Below are 18389 nucleotides of genomic sequence, written 5' to 3' on the forward strand. Positions count from 1 at the left end.
CTGGTTCTTGATAAACTTCACAACCACCTGCCTGGTTACATTCGCGTACAAAGCGGCTTCAACCCATTTGGTGAAGTAATCAATTGCTACGAGAATAAACCGATGTCCGTTGGACGCTTTCGGCTCAATCATGCCGATCATGTCAATTCCCCACATAGAGAAAGGCCATGGTGATGAAATCACATTCAGGAGTGTCGGAGGAATATGAATCTTGTCCGCATAAATTTGACACTTGTGACATTTCTTCACATACTTGCAACAGTCAGACTCCATTGTCAGCCAATAGTAGCCTGCTCTCAACATCTTCTTAGCCATGGCATGTCCATTGGAATGAGTACCAAATGAACCCTCATGAACCTCGGTCATCAATAGGTTTGCTTCGTGTCTATCCACGCATCTGAGCAAAACCATATCGAAATTTCTCTTGTACAGCACTTCACCGCTGAGGTAAAAACTGCCTGACAACCTTCTCAAAGTTTTCCTATCCTTCACAGATGCCCCAGGCGGGTAGACCTGGTTCTGGAGGAAATTCTTGATATCAAAGTACCAAGGCTTGTCATCTTTCACTTCTTCAATTGCAAATATGTGAGCTGGTCTGTCCAAGCGCATCACAGTAATGTTGGGAACATCATTCCACCATCTGACAACTATCATAGAAGCAAGCGTAGCAAGGGCATCTGCCATCCGGTTATCTTCTCGAGGAATATGATAAAATTCAACTTCTGTGAAGAAAGTTGAAATTCTCCTTGCATAATCTCTGTATGGGATGAGACCTGGCTGATTCGTCTCCCATTCACCTTTGATCTGATTGACAACCAAAGCTGAATCACCATAGACATCAAGATACTTGATTCTCAAATCAATGCATTCTTCCAGTCCCATAATACAGGCTTCATACTCCGCCATATTATTCGTGCATTTGAAAGTTAGCCTCGCTGTAAACGGCATGTGTGAACCTTGAGGAGTAATGATCACTGCCCCAATTCCATTTCCATATTGATTAACAGCGCCATCAAACACCATCGTCCATCTGGAACCAGGTTCCGGACCTTCATCAAGTGTAGGCTCATCGCAATCTTTCATCTTCAAATACAGAATTTCCTCGTCCGGGAAGTCAAACTGAACAGACTGATGATCTTCAATTGGCTGGTGCGCTAGATGGTCAGCCAAGATACTACCTTTGATAGCTTTCTGAGCTCGATACTCAATATCATACTCAGACAATAACATCTGCCAACGGGCGATCCTCCCAGTTAAAGCAGGCTTCTCGAAGATATACTTAATTGGATCCATTCTGGATATCAACCAAGTCGTATGATTTATCATGTACTGGCGCAAACGCTTAGCAGCCCAAGCCAAAGCACATCACGTCTTCTCAAGCGTAGAGTACCGAGACTCACAATCAGTAAACTTCTTACTGAGGTAGTAGATAGCAAACTCCTTCTTCCCTGATTCATCTTGTTGACCGAGTACACAACCCATCGAGTCTTCAAGAACTGTTAAGTACATAATCAGAGGTCTTCCTTCCACAGGCGGAGACAATATCGGAGGTTCGGACAGATAATCTTTGATACTGTCGAAAGCTTTCTGGCAATCCTCGGTCCAATCATGGGACTGATCTTTCCGGAGGAGCTTGAATATCGGCGCACATGTGGCAGTCATGTGGGATATAAATCTGGAAATGTAGTTCAAGCGGCCAAGAAAACCTCGGACTTGCTTCTCAGTTTTGGGTGCAGGCATCTCTTGTATTGCTTTGACCTTTGCAGGATCAACCTCAATACCTCTTTCACTTACCACAAAACCCAACAACTTGCCGGAACGGACTCCAAATGTACATTTGTTCGGATTCAGGCGAAGTTTGAACTTCCTCAAACGCTGAAAAAGCTTCAACAAATGCTCAATATGTTCAACTTCCGTTCGGGACTTAGCAATCATATCATCAACATAGACTTCTATCTCCTTGTGCATCATATCATGAAACAAGGTAGTCATAGCTCGTTGATACGTGGCTCCGGCGTTCTTCAAGCCGAAGGGCATCACTCGATAACAGAATGTTCCCCAAGGTGTGATGAATGTTGTCTTCTCCATATCCTCTGGTGCCATCTTGATTTGATTATATCCGGAAAATCCGTCCATAAAGGAAAAGACTTTGAACTTGGCTGTATTGTCTACCAACATGTCAATGTGTGGCAGAGGAAAATCATCTTTCGGACTAGCTTTGTTCAAATCTCTGTAATCAACGCACATACGGACTTTTCCGTCCTTCTTAGGAACAGGCACAATGTTGGCCACCCATTGAGGATATGTCGAAGTCACCAGAAACCCCGCATCAATTTGCTTCTGAACTTCCTCTTTGATCTTCACTGCCATATCTGGATGAGTTCTTCTGAGCTTCTGCTTCACAGGCACGCACTCAGGCTTCAAAGGCAGGAAATGTTGCACAATATTTGTATCTAAACCCGGCATGTCTTCATAGGACCAAGCAAAGATATCTGAATATTCTCGTAGCAAGCTGATCAAATCTTCCTTGACAGACTCTTCAAGAAGTGCCCCAATCTTCACCAGGCGCTCACAATCCTCAGACCCCAAGTTGACTGTTTCCAAGTCTTCGAGATGTGGCTGAATGATCTTCTCTTCGTGCTCAAGGAGACGGGTGATCTCATCAGGAATCTCTTCAACGTCATCTTCCTCTGCCTCAAATACAGGGAATTCAAAATTGGGAGATGGCGTTGGATCATTATGTTCAATGGGTTTTAGGATCAACCTGCATAATGATTTTGGTTAGGGAAAAACTTCAGAATTTAATCAAGCAAATCATTATGCAGATGAAAAATGTTTGATTTTATTTTTGTTTTTATGGTTTTTTGTGATCACTGATTTCATGACGAAAAGCAAAAAGTGAAAACAAAGGAAAAACAAATGTTTAACAATGCGAAAATGGAATGAAAATATCATTGTATATATGCTTTGCCAACAATGTCATCACTTCTCCTTTTGGCATGGGAGAAGGGTTTTAAACAAAGTGAACAATTTACTCTGATCTATGGATGACTGTAGGAACATCTACAGCGACCCAATTATGGCAGACACCACCAGGAATAACAAAATTGTTCAAGTCTTATGCGTCTTCTTCTTCAATGATAGCAGCAGCTTCGTCTTCTGCAGGTTGATCTTCATGGATGAATCCTCCACTTGTGAACAGACCTTGCTCATTGCATGCCCCAGAACCATAGCCAATGCCAGCCCGGGATCGGTTATCTTCAAGTTCAAGCACTTTCCCTAATCCAGCAACTGCACCACATTCAATGGCCAGCTTCGCATCTCGGTAGGAAGTGAATGAAGGAGACTTCTTCTCGATTGGTTCATCAATAGATAAAGCTTGAAACTGAGTTCCAACTTCATCCTCTGCGTCAATGTACGAGAAAGAAGACAGATGGCTAACCAGGAGTGCCTTTTCTCCCCCTACTACAACCAATTTCTTGTTTTTGACAAATTTCAGCTTCTGGTGTAGGGTGGATGTCACGGCGCCAGCCTCGTGAATCCATGGTCTGCCTAAGAGACAGCTGTATGATGGGTGGATATCCATTACTTGGAAAGTAACCTGGAAATCACTTGGTCCTATCTTGATTGGGAGATCAACTTCCCCAATCACGGTCTTGCGCGACCCATCAAAAGCTTTCACAACAACCCCACTCTGCCTCATAGGAGGACCTTGATATGACAGACGAGAGAGTGTGGATTTCGGCAATACATTTAAAGAAGATCCAGTGTCCACCAACACATTGGACATTGCATCAGATTTGCAATTCATGGAGATATGTAAAGCCATGTTGTGGTCTCTTCCCTCCTCAGGGAGATCAGCGTCACAGAAGCTCAAAGTGTTGCAAGCGGTAATGTTTGCAACAATGCTATCAAATTGTTCGAGAGTGACGTCGTGATCGACATACGCCAAGTCCAAGACTTTCTGCAGAGACTCCCTATGAGGTTCTGAATTCAGCAGTAGAGAAAGAATAGAAATCTTGGAGGGCGTGTGTAGAAGCTGGTCTACAATGTTATACTCACTCTTTCTGATGAGCCTCAACATTTCATCAGATTCTTCATCAACAATGCCGCTTGGGCCAACTGAAGAAACAGGAGTCTTTTGTACAGATGAGGAGGGTTTGGCAACATCAAGTGCCGGATTCTGAACTTTGGCAGCAGTCCCCACCGGACGTTCGACAGTATCAGAAACAGTAGCCTTTGCAGGCGCAGAAAATACACGACCACTTCGGGTCAACCCACTGACATCAGCAATAGTGGTTACGGAAGTTGAAGGCAAAGGCACTTCGACCCCATCCTGGACAGCAACAGGATTGTACCGGAATGGCACAGCTCGGTCTGATGAATAAGGCACAGGGCCTGCTGGTTTGATAATCAAAGAAGGTGAAGCCTTGGGCTTGTTGCTATTGTAGCGAATAACAACGGGCTCGGGCAGCTTGAACACTGGTGATATGACATTCACCTCAGGCTCAACTACATCAACATTGAGGTTCTGCAGAATCTCAATGGTACCTTCATTCAACATTTTTTGAAGCTCTCGGCGGACCTGGTCACAACCCCAGCGGTTAACCGAACAGACGCGGCACTTGTCATGGTTATGCTCCAAATAGCTGTATTGACACAGCATACGGTGTAATCCAACCAACGGCTGCCTGATATGGCTTATGTACTTAACCTTGTACTTCCCAAGGCACTCCTGAATCATGTTGACAGATTTCCCATGCGAAGGCAATGGGTTCCTGGTGACGTTCGGGTTTGAGTCCTCAAAACTCAGAATTCCGCTTCTCATAAGGTCTTGCACATTAGTCTTCAGCTGGAAACAATTTTCAATGTCATGGCCCGGAGCGCCAGAATGATAAACACAGTGTAGGTCAGGCTTATACCACCATTGAGGGTTGACAGGTATAGCCGGAGGATCTCTCGGAGAAACCAACTTCCGCTCTATTAGAGAGGGATATAACTCCGCATAAGACATAGGAATCGGATCAAAACTGATCTTCTTCCTTTCATAACCCATGTTTGCTTGATTACTTGTATTCCCACGAGGCTGGTAAGCCTGTTGCTGTGGACGAGATTGTTGCTGATGGTACTGCGGTTGCTGATATTGCTGTTGATGCTGATACTGTTGATGTTGCTGATGCTGAGGAGTATTGTCCTTGAAAACAGGCGCTACGTGAGCCACCTGGTGCTGATGACCGGAATGTCGTGCAGGCTTCCTCTGAACAGAGGGTCTTCTATGCTTCGGCTGAGATTGCACGGCATGCGCTTCGCCTTCTTTCCTCTTAAACGCCCCATATCGTTTAGAGGAAGAACCATTATCTTTAGCTAACCGTCCTTCACGGACACCTTCTTCAAGACGCATCCCCATGTTCACCATCTCGGTGAAATCAGAGGGAGCGCTCGCTACCATCCGCTCATAATAAAATGAGCCAAGAGTCTTCAGAAAGATCTTGGTCATTTCTTTCTCTTCTAGCGGTGGAGTGATCTGAGCTGCCAGCTCTCGCCATCTCTGGGTGTACTCCTTGAACGATTCTTTGTCTTTCTGGGACATAGACCTGAGTTGATCTCGGTCAGGCGCCATATCAACATTGTATTTGTATTGCTTGACGAAAGCTTCGCCAAGGTCGTTGAAAGATCGGATGTTGACACTGTCCAGGCTCATGTACCATCTGAGCGCGGCACCAGACAGACTATCTTGGAAATAATGGATCAAGAGTTGATCATTATCAGTCTGTGTTGACATCTTCCTGGCGTACATGACCAGGTGAGCGAGTGGACAGGTGTTCCCCTTGTACTTTTCAAAGTCTGGGACCTTGAATTTGATCGGTATCTTGACATCGGGAACTAGGCAGAGTTCGGCTGCAGACTTGCCGAAGAGATCTTTGCCACGGAGAGTCCTTAATTCCTTTCTCAGCTCAAGGAATTGATCGTTCATTGCGTCCATCTTTTCATGAACATCTGAGCCCTCAGATGCCTCAGAGTGATAGATGGTGTCGTCTACCCTAGGCATGGTATGCACGACAGGAGGAGCGGGAACAGGGACCGGGCTAGATACCGGCATTTGAGCAAATGTTGGAGCTGGCAGATCAGGCATAAAGCCTGGAGGCATCCCCCAAGGAAAACCGGGAGGCATGGCATTAGGCTGATGGGCACTGACTGGCACCGTTGAAGTAGCCACTTCAGAAATAACCGTCCTCTGAACAGGAGTTGCTGGCTGTTGAGCAGGCTGGTTCTGAGCAGCAAGGAGTTGCTCCATCAAAGCGCCAAGTCTGGCGACCTCTTCCTTTAGTTCTCTGTTCTCTTGTTCCAATTGCTCCATGACCCTTGCTGAGTTGACCCGCGTATAATACCGGTGAGTCAGCTTGTCTTCAAAATAAATGAAGAGCAGAGGTTAGAGCCAGAAGACCAGAAAATGGGTACCTGTTTATGCAAGGATGATGCATGAAATGTTTGTGCAGATGCTTTGTTTTCAAGGAACCCTTAGGGTATTGTTTGCAATATTTTGAATATTTAAATCATTTTAATTGCTCATGGAAAATATTTCATTCAATATATTGCACCATACAGCATTTTTGGATTCATTACAAAGAGAAAAGGTAAATGACATCCTATGGATCCCTAACAGCTCGGGATGCTGGAAGACGAGAAGTGCACAACTTCTTGATCTCTCTCTCATAGGCAGCCTCCATATCAGCTTTCTCCTTAGCAAGTTGATCATACTTCCTCTTCCAGAATTTGGATGACTGAGGAAGCAGAGAAGTCCAAGTGTCGTTCGGATCGTCGATCACTCGGTGCTCGAGAAATTCAATCATAGCATCCTTCTCCTTGAGCTGCTGCAGCAATTCCTCCCTCTCACGGATCCAAGCACGCGAAAGGTCTTCTTCTCTCAACTCCTCTACACGTTGGGTAGGGAGGGTTGAAGGCCCAGCCACATCCAACGGTGTAGGTCTTGGATGATCATACGGCATCAAGTAGGTGGCAGCCCTCTGTCTGACCCAAGAGGTGTATGGCTCCAAAGCAATGCAGTTCTTCGGACCCAACTCATTCCTACCTTTCTTGCGAATATTGCGCCAAGCGCGAACAAATCTGGCTTTCAGGCCTTGGGGATCTTTACCCTCCTGAAAGAATACACCCTCTAACAGAATGTTATGGGGTTTATCCTTTAGGGGGAACCCAAGCTGACGTCGTGCGAGCGTAGGGTTGTAGCTGATCCCACCACATGTACCAAGAAGAGGCACATTAGGGAATTCACCACAAGAGTTGATGATCTGGACGGTATCATACACACGATCATACCAGGTGATATCATCATTGGTGAGAGACATGAGTCTTTGAGACCACCGTAGACATCCCTTGTTCTCCTTGAAAGCAACTGTCTGCGGCAAGTGCGAAATAAACCACTTGTACAGCAGAGGTAGACAGCAGACAATGACTCCTCCATTCTTCATATTCCTTAGGTGTAAAGAGACGTACGCATCGCCCAACAAAGTCGGAACTGGATTAAGAACTGAGAAGATCCTAATGGCGTTCATGTCCACGAACTTGTCGAAGTTGGGAAACAGCACCAATCCATAGATGAGTAACACAAGTAGAGCCTCAAAGGCATCCTCACTCATGGCCTTCCCATAGAAGGTAGCTTGAGCAATGAGGAACTCGGAAGGAAAACCCTGAATTCCGCCTTTGGTAGTCAGATTAGCTCTAATCAGATCTTCATCTATATGCAACAGGCTGGAAATCTCTCGAGCAGATGGAATATCCTCTAAGCCACTGAACGGCACTTGATCCAGAATCGGAATCCCAATAAGATGAGAATACTCCTCCAAAGTCGGCAACAACTGGAAGTCCGGAAATAAGAAGCAATGATGCAACGGATCGTAGAACTGAGCTAGAGTACTCATCAATCCTTCATCAACCTGAGTGGTGAGCAGAGGTAGAAGCTTTCCATAGCGAGCTTTGAAACCCAAGGGATCTAATACATATGATGTCAGATTCCTTAACTCTTTTACATCGGGCTGCTTAAAGCTGTACTTCTTTGTATGCCTCTTTGGTCTTTCCATGTCTGAAAATTTTGCAAATAACCCTTTAAGTTCCTTGAAAATTTTCTTTTTCTGATGACATGAAGTGCAGATGAATGCATGAATGTATGAATGCAACAAACACACTCAAGGATCAAGCAAAGCACACCAAACAAAGGTCGTGGGAAAGCTCATTGTATCCCTAATATCAATCATCCATTTTGGTGGATTTAGGTTTTCACCTTATCGACACCCAAGTTCCATTGATATTAACGGTACGTGAACCGGTTCAAACATCCCTAATATCAACCAGCCGCTTTGATGGATCTAGGTTTTACCCCTGATCCGGGATCCATTGATATTAACAATGTTTGAACGACTCAACCACGAATCACGGGTTTGCTGAGAGTCACGAGCATGGAGTCTCGGTTAAGAACCACCCAAAGGGAGTGTACTAGGGTTTAAACCTGCCAGACATGTTCTATCAGAGGTTCCCATAATCATCGTTCCATCTTTCGAATATTATCGGAGGAACGAATACTCGTATTCCAAGAATATTCTCAAGAGAAACTCTTATGAGTGTAGTATCGCGTAACAATCGTATCAGAACTGACATCTGAACGACCTCCGCACTACGGTCCTAAAAATAGGCCAAGATGGGTTTGGTAAACTAAGGTCCTTGGCTTCTAAGGCACATGATTGAAGGAATAATGCCTAACCACAAATAACTTGTGTGACATTATTAGTTCAACATGACCTCCACCAAGTGAATGGGCTCGCAAGTCAACTGGCTAAGGAATACTCCACACCAGTCAACGAGACTATGCCATTCTCCTATCCTAGAGAGCACTCGAGTTCGGGTATAGAACTCATCTCACAGATCACCAAAGCAAACAGCAATTGTATATCAAGCAATTCACACATTACAATCAATACAGTGATCCCAAATTGTACAAAAATATGTCATATGACAGATAACAATATAGCACAACAAGGGTGAAAAGTAGGCAGTACCACCAAGGATTCTGGTGAGATATCCCCAGTGGAGTCGCCACTTTTCTGTAGCGGTGTATTCGTCGCTATATGATCTATCGGTTAAACCATAAGCAAGAGATACATTGAAATTTCGAGTCGCCACCGCACTTTTATTTATCCAAAGGACTGGCTAAAAAGCGAACAAAAGCCTAAGAAGTTTTACACGTAGAAAACTAATAAAAAGATCAGAGATTCTGGGTAAGGGGTAAATTACGCAATGGGAAGGTGTTAGGCACCCACTACGTCCTAGGTACTCCTAGGGAGCCCTTTTCACACTTGTTGTATAAAATTGTTATTTGTTATGACATAAAGATTGTGCAAACATGATTGGGATGATGAGAAAAGAATGTACAAGTTAGTTATTTTTGTGTTCGAACGGATGAACCCGTTGCCTACGTACCTTCCATCAAAGGTAAGGATCAAAACGCCGTAGTTCGGCTAAAAGATTTCCAAAAGTTGGTGGATTCAATTTTAAACACAAGCACTGAGGCTTTTCATTATCAATGGGAGAACACTCGACCAAAACCAACATCCACCATGCGAGGATAGCTTCGACGTACTAGAGGGGTTAACCCTGTTTTCAGTACGGAAGTCTTATTGTCGACTCACTAAAGATAAGGTGAGGTTTACATCAACCACAAAGATAATTGAAACCTATGGCTAATACATGAAAAGATTAACAATGGACAAAGCCAAAACAAGTGAATGGGTGAAGTTAATTGATTGTGATTATGAAAGTGAAGTCAAAGTATGATTAAGATTGATTCAAAAGAAATGTTATGAAATGGGGTTTGAAAAAGGTCAAGGACTTGGGGTCCAGGTTTTTAGTTTGAAAACATGAAGATGTTTGCACAATATCTATGTCAAGTTTGAAATCAAGTGTAAAAAGGTTTAGGACATAATGGGGATGAATGGATGGAGATGGATTGTAAAACTTCTTAGAAGGTTCACTTCTTGAGATCATATGGAGGATGATTCAAGTGTGTCCTTTGGAATGAGCAATGGATAATAAAGTAAACAAACAAATGATACCGGATGCCACTCAATGGTCTTACTCCAATCTCACAAACAAAAAAGCGGATACCGGATACCAATAGATGGATTTACACCAATCTCCTAAAACAGAAATGGATATCAGAAGCCACTCAATGGTCTTACACTAATCTCCTAAAACAAAATGAAACTTGGATACCGGATGCCAATCTGTCTGGACTTATACCAATATCCAACATATGATCCTAGGAATACAAATGCCAACTTGCAGGGACTTACAGTTGTATCCTCACATACAATCAAATGCATCAAGCAAAGATAAGATGAGTGGCCAAGGTGATGGTCTTATACTCACTTCCATATCATAGGAGCAATGGCCAATAAATGGTCTTACAATTGTCCTCAATGGGCAAACAACAGTGATAAGTCACAAAAACAAATGAGATGATTATGCATTAATGAGCAATAAATGATGATGAGTGCACAAAGCATGCAAGCAAACATGTGTATATGAAGCAAATGATCAATCAATGAAAGCAATCAGCACACACTATAACCAAACAAGGAGGCTCATACAAAAGGGTTAGGCATTGAAGCCAACTGGAATAGGTCCAAAGGTGCTCTTAACCTTGCCATTGAGGGGCTAAGGTGAAGCAGATGAAAGGAGATGAGGGGTGTGCCTCATTGCTCTTATCCCTGATCAGGGAGAGCATTTAAATATCAGAAGTTGTGGGAGTTCAGAAAGTAGGAACTCTCTCCACATATTATTGACTCGATTGATCTTGGGTTTTGATCTCAATGCTACAACCATGTAATGGGAGCAAGGAGAAGACTCACAGAATAGTAGGGGATAGGTTGCTTATCCCTTTGATCTACCAATTGCCTTATTTGAAGGACTTTTCCTGCTTGGGACAAAAGTAAACACACACAAGCATTGCCTCTTAAGGAGGACTTCAAACAGTTGCCTGGCCAAGTAACAGGCCGGGTCTTCCAGACTACATGAAGAAAAAGGAATTATACCTCAAAGCAAATTGCTAAATAGCAAAGCAAAGCAAGTTCAAAGAACTTAAGCAACTAATGGTACCTGAAATAGTCAAACAGGTCAGTACACAATTCAACAGTTTAAATCAGAAGGAATTGGGAAACAGTCCACACAGAGAAACAAGTGTGCAAAGCACAAGACTCAAATCATATGAGTCAAGCCACCTACAAAACAAAGGTTAGCTCATGATAAACAGATAAACTCAATCAAATTGGCAATGGTTTCTTTGAAGCACTTGTAGCTTAACCTGAAACATGAACTCAATCATAAGCCCAAAGGACCACTAGGACAAGCCTAGGGTCAAAAATAAATGAGAAAGTCAAAACAGCAAAGGAAAGTCAATCAAAATCAAGTTCAAACATTTAAGAAGCAAACTCAATTGATCCCACATTCATATCATTCATCATCATCATTTTATAGACAAAAGAAGTCAAAGCATGGCAAATAAGGGCTCATAGAAGTCAACAGCAAGACTTATCTCAAAACCAATCATAATCAATTCCAAAAATTATCAAATAATTCATGGTCAATCACAATCCATAACATGACATGCATATAAAATTTCAGCTCATTTGGATCATGGGAAGATAGTCAATAAAAATCAGAAAGTCCAAGCAAGTTTAAGCAGGCTCAAAGAAGTCAAACAAACATGTGTCAACTTAAAAAAATCATAACTAAATGAAAACAGATGAGAAATGAATGGGATCAACACCAATGCAAAGCTTAAGATGTCTAGTATGTACATGTAAAATTTCATGATCATCCAATAAGATATGAGAATTTCCCAAATGAAATGGCAAGATGTGTCACACAAAGTCAACATTTGACTAGGCAGGGAAGAAAAATCTCAAACAAATAGGAAATGGCATAATTAATTCCAGGAAAATTCACAAGTCAACTAGACATATAATAGAAGGATCATGCAAAATTTCACATTAATTGGGAGTCAGGAAGCATGTCAACAAAAATCATGAAATTGCATATCAATGGTGTGACACAAATTGTCACACCCTACTTCCAAAATTCATGTCTCACAAACCACATATGATAAATTCAAGAACTCTACATCAAAACAAACATGAATGAGTGTGGATTAACCACAAAAAATTTCAGGGGCATTGGATACATCATCACAATTTCACAAAAGAAATGGCAAAAGGTGTAAAATGTGCATACATGTCAAGAAACCTAATACCATTTAAAATCCAGCCGACCAAAAATTCATTAAAAATCATGATAAAATAGTAGACATCAAACAGGACATGATGCAAAAAATTTCATGATTTTTGGAATTGAAATGAGTGAATTGTGAATTTTGTAAGTTGAGTAACAATTTGGAATAAAATGAACAAAGTAACATGAATTAACAAGTCAACCAATTGACCGAGTGGCATTTTTGTGAATATGCATATCATTTATCAAAACGCATCGTTTAAGGCCAGGCAACGAAATGTTGTGATTGGTTGATTCTCAATGGAACAGTAAGCAAGCAGAAAAATTCAAACAACAACCAATCAAGTTCTGGGTTCAATGCCCTTAGGGTTTATGCAACAGTAACAGCATTTCATCTTCATGGTTCATCATCATCATGCGAAATTCATCCAGAAATGCACAAGCAGCATGGCAATGGAACAACAATATTCATGCAACATCCAAACAACAATAAACCAAACACGAATCATGCAAATTTCTGGGCAGATTCTAGGGTTTTAAAACAGCAGTAATCATCTTCAACATTCAAACATGAAAAGATTAATTCACCCAGAAATCATGGATATGCATACCAATCGAACCAATGAAGCAAGCACAGTCATAATCTAGCCATGGTTTTCATTAAATCATCATCATCAAAGCAAATCGACTAAAACAAGTTTGAGCACAAAAATGAAAATCCAGATTTCTCACAGCATAGTTAACCAATTCGAATGATACAAGGTTCACAATACTCAGCAAGGCAAGAACTACACAAAACATGGCAACATTTAGAGAAATGAGAGATTCGAAACTTTACTTGGTTGTGAAGAAAATCGAGAAACAGTGGTTGTTTGGATGATGCAGGCTCAAACAGATCCTCCTTATGCTTGATATTGATGGATTCTTGAAGAAATCGAGCTCGGCAAGGCTTGGGAGTGTCCAAATCCAATTTCACCATTGTTGGTCCATGGAGAAAACAGAACATGAAAAGGAGCTTCCAGCTGGGGTTTGCTGCTTCAAAAGAGCTCCAAATGATGGCTAGGTGATGAATGAAGGAAGAGTGGCTCGAGTGCTTTGAAGGGTTTGAACAAAAATGCAAAGATATGAAAATGGTGATTTTAAAGAATGAGAGAATTCTGTTTGTATTATGGCTGCTGCTAGGTTTAGAATGACAGAAAATGTTCCTTATATTTGCTGTTTAACATTGTTAATGAAGGTGCTAATCAAAGTTAACTTAAATGAAGCCAATTTGCATTTTTGCTAATTTTGAGCCAATTGCAACAAGGAGGTGTGGTCTGGCCGAGTTTGGGCCTTGAACATGCCTCAAATATCTTTCCAAACAATTCCCAAATGGCCAAATGGTTTAAAAATCATTAATTCAAAAAGTCAACTTTTTGCACTACTTGAAATTTAATGAAGTCAAGTCCAAAAATGGCATTTTGCATGGTGAGGTTTTGGTGAAATATGAATGCATTTTTGGAAAGAGGGGAACAAATGGAGATTGTAGGAAAAAACCCCACTAAAATTGGCCTTGTGGTTCATGAGATATGGCCCTTTGAAGTTCAAGATTTTGTGAAAATGATTTGATCATATCTTGACAACCATGCATGGGAATTGAGAGTTCTTGGACTTTTTGGAAATGGGAGAACAAGATCTTCAACTTTCATGTTTGGCAAAAATTCATTTTAAGCTTGTATCATGATGTAAGTTTGAGATCAAGAAGTTTCCATTTTTGGCAGTTAAAATTACAGGTCCACTTTCTATTTTGGGAAATTTCTGATTTTGCTTCAAATTCTTCCATGATGAGGTTTGGCATGATATATGAGGCTTGTATAGACATGAATGAGCTCCTTCAAATCAATTCCATCCATCAAATCATTGATTAAATCCACAGTTGACCAAGTTTGACTTTCTGTTGACTTTTCTAGGGTTTTGCATGATTGAACCACTTCTGATGAATTCCAAACCCTGATTCTTTGAGACCTGGACTTCAAATGATGTCCCAAGTTATATGAACTCTTGATTATTGATCATGGTGCCCAAATTCTGCAAGAATGGCCACCATCCACTACTTTGACTGACCAATGACTGACTTTGACCTAATTGCTGATGATTGCTTCAACTGCAAGCAACAAGGTTAAACTGACAATATTTTTGTACCTTGGAATGATAAGCATATGAAAGGCAAAGATATACAAATGCAAAACATGCTTAGTGATCAAGAACCACACTCACAAGGCAACCTACCCACTAGGAGGGGAGCTAGGGCATGCAATGATCCTTGAGGCTATGATATGGGCCATGAGGGATCTTAGGGCCCAAAATTGGGGTCTTACATTTGCCGTACATTTATTTTTCCAAAAATGGGAGATTAACTCCACATGTTATATCATGAATTGGAAAAAGTTCTAACAGTATATAAGCAATTGTACATAAGTTTAGTCCTTTAAAAAATTGTTAATCTAAAAGATCGAATCTCATTCTCCGTTTGTTCTGCATTCTATATTTTTTAACACATTGTAAAATACTACTCCCTCTATCTCAAATTAAAAATCATTTTGTCTAAATTATTTGTCCCAAATTATAAGCCGCTTTACGATTCCAATACAACTTTAATAAAAAAAATCCTAAAATATTTCTAAATAAACTATTTCTACCGCGTCACTAAAATGACACGTTTTAAAAACTTTGAGGAAACATTTCATTTAAGACTAAGTATTTTTAACTTGACTAGACTTATTACTTTAAATTTAATTCCTCCTCATATTGAGTATCACTTGATTAATAAAACGAGTTAATATTGTTTATGTGAAAAACAAAACTTTGAGAAGAAATTACATTTACAGCTACGATCATAGATTTCAACAATTTTCTTAATTCTCTAATTAATACTTAGGTTAACTAATCATAAAAATAATTTTATATATATATATATATATATATATATATATATATATATATATATATATATATATATATATATATAAAAGGTTAAAGATTTAAGTGTTTTTATTTTAATATTTGTAATTGAATTGTTTAATTAAAAAAAAAGATAAAACATAGGTGCAGTTCCAATGATATTTTTGGTTCTCTTTTTCATTCCTAAGTTGATATTTGTCCAAAACTTAATGTCACATTCAAATCCTCTACCAAAACATGGATGTGTCGTACATTTTTTTTCCAAAAATGAGAGATTAACTCCACATGTTATATCATGAATGGAAAATAATTCTAACAGTATATAAGCAATTGTACGTAAGTTTAGTCCTTTAAAAAAATGTTAATCTAAAAGATCGAATCTCATTCCCCGTCTGTTCTGCATTCTATGTTTTTTAACACATTGTAAAATTCTACTCCCTCTATCTCAAATTATAAATCATTTTTGTCTAAAATATTTCTCCCAAATTATAAGCTACCTTACAATTCCAATACAACATTAATGACATTTTTCCCAAAATATTTCTAAACAAACTATTTCTCACGCGTCACTAAAATTACACGTTTTAAAAACATTGAGGAAACGTTACATTTACGACTAAGTCTTTTTAAACTTGATTGGACTTATTAATTTTAATTTAATTCCTCCACATATTGATATTGAGCATCACTTGATTAATTAAATGCTTTAATATTGTTTGTGTCAAAAACAAAACTTTGAGAAGAAATTACATTTACAGCTACAATCATAGATTTCAACAATTTTCTTAAATCTCTAATTAAATGCTCCTAAGTCTTTTTTATTTTAATTTTTGTAATTGAATTGTTTATTTAAAAAAACGGATAAAGCATAGGTGTGGTTCCAATGATAGTTTTGGTGCTTTTTTTCATTCATAAGGTGATATATGTCCAAAACTTAATGTCACAATCAGATCCTCTACCAAAACATGACTTTTCTGTACATTTATTTTTCTAAAAATGGGAGATTACCTCCACATGTTATATCATGAATGGAAAACAAATCTAATGTAACAACCTGTATAATATATATCTAGAATAATATCATACAAGTGTTATTAATTGGTACTGATCCAACATAAGTGCCTAATGGCATCAATATATACACATGTCCAAACTAAAAACATCAATGGAACATGTTATACAATAGTATCTAAACAATAAAAATCTAAGAGTTATGTGCAATATCTTCATTGCACACAACTCCACAGCGGAAGATCATGATAAACAACATCCCTTGAAACATCCATTAACAGCTTCTCTTAGATTCAACCTGCAAGGATTACCTGAAAAATAACAATAATAATGGGATGAGATAATAATCTCAGTGTGTTCTCCTATCCTATGGGTCCACTCGGCTCGACAGGGTTCGTATTCGATTTTAACTCAAGTATTCACCTTCTGTTACTTGTGCATCACTCGCGCCTTGTAACTAGGACTTGAGTAACAGAGGGATAAACACAATGTATGGAAACATGTCACATGAGTTCACATAACTCAACAAATCACTATTCGGATTCACACAACATCGATCCCAGACCGGACCTACGTCTAGGCCAAGGCTTGGTTCACGCATGTCCGTATGATTTAACTTTCATGGTGGATATCAGGTTCCCCTATGGGACTCAAACCCACTTTAAAGAACCATCACTTGTATGGGACTCGAACCCACTTTTAAGAACCATCACTCGTATGGGACTCGAACCCACGTTGAGTATCTTTCACCATATGGGACTCTAACCCACGTTGAGTATCTTTCACCATATGGGACTCTAACCCACATTGAGTATCTTTCACCATATGGGACTCTAACCCATGTTGAGTATCTTTCACCATATGGGACTCTAACCCACTTAGGTTTCCACCTTTCCCCGATGTCTGTCATGGTTGGGACTCAAAACCAATTGAGGCGCGAATCATTGGTGCCACATCCCCACTTACCGCTTTACCGAAGCCCTTGAAGTGGTATGTGCACAATCACAAATAATTCCGAATACGTGATTAATTCTCAATAACCAATAGGGCTTTCGGAGCAATGCTCCTCACCAAAATAGGATTTTTGGAACAAATGTTCCTCACCAAAAATATCAAACGATTCTCATGACATCATATCAATTCTCATGGCATCATAACATGATCAATTCTCATACATAAATCACACATATTCCATAAAAGGCATATTGGTTCACTTACCAAGTGAATACTTGTCCACGATACATACCTAGGTACCGTTGCGTCCAAGCATCACCGTATACTCATTTCCATAACCTAGATTATCTTTCTAAGTTATTAATCAAGTTATTCTCCTAGGTTTCCTCACTCATCTTTATAAAGTTTTAATCATATTATTTCACATCCAACAAAATCCAATCAATTTATAGCATATACATTAGCATATTAAATATCATACAAGAACACCCATAGTAGCATCATATGTTATAATAAACCCTAGACATATCCAACTCACAACATGCTCCTCGTTTTCTTAGGTTATTCAACTTGTCACATACAACAAGTCAAACATAACCCAAGCATACAATTATCACTATCCTTTACCAATAATTATTGGTTAGCTCATGGTCTCTCATCACCATGCAATATCTCATTGTATGAGCTTTTCAAAGCTTTAAGTCTCATATCAGTCGGATTCACGGTTCTTGAATTATGGAAAAAAACAAGAACCATATATTCAATTAACAAACAAAAACTCATAATATATATATATATATATATATAATCATGTTTATACTATCAATAATTGACATATAATCATGTTTTTTTCATCACTATATGATAGAGCATTGAAAGAGCTTTCCAACGCCTCCGACTGCGTCCAAAACGAATTTATAACACTCAATTAATTTATTAATCTATCTTAATCAAGATTTAGATTAACATTTATTCATTGCATAAGTATTCAACAACAAAATCATTGGCCTAGTTGTTACAATTTATAATAGATAGAGTACATAGGAACTCAATTGGTCTCAACTGACAACTAATTTAGTATTTAAGGGAATATGGGATATTACATTCTCCTCCCCCCCCCCCCCCCTTAAATTGAAATTCGCCCCCGAATTTCCTTCGCTCAACAAACAAAAAATTCTTGTATCAAG

The sequence above is a fragment of the Lathyrus oleraceus genome, chromosome 3 (assembly GCF_024323335.1).
Source record: "Lathyrus oleraceus cultivar Zhongwan6 chromosome 3, CAAS_Psat_ZW6_1.0, whole genome shotgun sequence".
Lineage (NCBI taxonomy): Eukaryota > Viridiplantae > Streptophyta > Magnoliopsida > Fabales > Fabaceae > Lathyrus > Lathyrus oleraceus.